The following is a 1,699-nucleotide window of genomic DNA, read 5'->3' on the forward strand; positions in this document are numbered from 1 at the left end:
GGGGCCCCGGCCCCGTGCTGCCCACTAGTCAGTGTGAGATTAGGGTCATCTTGCGCACAAGCCCCCCTTCTCCATCCCCTTCCACCCAGGCTCTGGCGTCCAGCCACTGCCTACAGGCCCTGGGCCTCCACGAATCCCCTGCCTGGACCCCTCTGTGACCGTGGTCCTGTGGCCCCTCTGAAAGGCCAGATGTGGAGCTGTCAGTACTGGCCTGAGACCTTGGCTCTACCTCTTGGCCAGCTGCAAGAATTTGTTCAAGTTACTTGACGCCCCCTGGACCTCAGACCCCCCCGGGCTTACTCCTTGCTGAGGATTAAGTAAAATCATCAATGCTAAGCAGATGCTCAGTAAACATTTGTGAAGGGGTGAGACCAGCTCTTTCCCAGACTTAAATCCCGGGAGGATTTTATTCTCTAGGTCCTTACAAGAAACATTGCACAACGTAACGGAACTGTCTTCTGGTGGAATTTCATAAAAGACGTGGGAGCATTATTCAGGTGGCTGTGCCTTTTACTAAAATCATACGTTGGGGGATAACTTTTCAAAGGCCATTTGACCGACAGACAAAGTGGAACAACTCAGCGGGACCCAAGAGCCCCTTCGAGCAGCAGCACATGGTTTATTCCACGTGTGTTAGGACTTCACCTGGCAGAGGTCTACCTGTATTATAGGTCTGCGACAGACGGGACCACTGCGTTCGTTTTCACAACTTCCTGCTGATGGGCCCGAGGGTTCTCATCCAGGGAAAGGAAGGACAGATGCCTCGACACCTGGATGGTCAGACCACTGCGCTACACGCCGCAGGTACAAACAGAGCTGTGCAGGGCAGGGAGATGGTGCTGACGACACGGCCCTTCCCCTTCTCACACATCCCACTCAAAATGGCAACGTCTCCTCAGTCTGTCTCTCCCCACGGCTAAGTCGCTGGCTTGGGCTCAACAGGGAAAGCAGACTGGAGGCAGAATGAAATACGCATCGCATCGTTATGTTAGCGGGAGCCCAGCTCCTAATGACGGCAGTCAGGGCAGCGGAGGAGGCCTGGTGGCTGGCCTGGAACACGGCACAGCTCTCCACCTGAACCACAGCGTCAGCTAAGAGCCGGGATCGCGTCTCCAGCAGGTAACACAAGTGGCCGCAGAAACCTTAGCCCCCTCTTTATCTCTAGTACTTGCAGCAGGATAGAAAGTCGCCTGGCGTGTATCCGTAAAGCGGTCTTAAACTCTTCCGCTACTGTGAACAGGACTTGTCTGCTCGTCTCTGGCCCCTGGTGGCAATTAAGCATTTTCAGGGAAAGTGGGTGGCTGTGCATCTGAAGAGGTCTGTGACCGCAGACCCCTCGAAGTGCAGACACAGCGGGAAATGGGACTGACTTCTCACGGGTCTGGGTCACTGGCTCTCCCCACCTCTATGCTGGTTTCTGGAGGGCTCACAACAGCGGGGTTCTTGGAACAGAACCCCGCTGAGGGTCTCTGCAGCCCGCTCCCTGTGGCTGCCGCAGCCTCTGCTTCCCTCTGTTCTCTCGCAAACAGGGGCCCCTGAGCAGAGGAGGGAGGAAGCACCTGCTCTCCCTGAGGGCCTGGACGCGGAGGGCGAGGGGCGCCCCTCAGAGCAAGGGCACTTGCCGGGCGTCACCGCCCTCCCCCGAATGGCAATGCAGGTCCTAGGGGGCACGGGACATGCGAACACACAGACACAGGCG

Source organism: Tursiops truncatus, chromosome 10 (genome assembly GCF_011762595.2).
Source record: "Tursiops truncatus isolate mTurTru1 chromosome 10, mTurTru1.mat.Y, whole genome shotgun sequence".
In the NCBI taxonomy this organism is placed as follows: Eukaryota; Metazoa; Chordata; class Mammalia; order Artiodactyla; family Delphinidae; genus Tursiops; species Tursiops truncatus.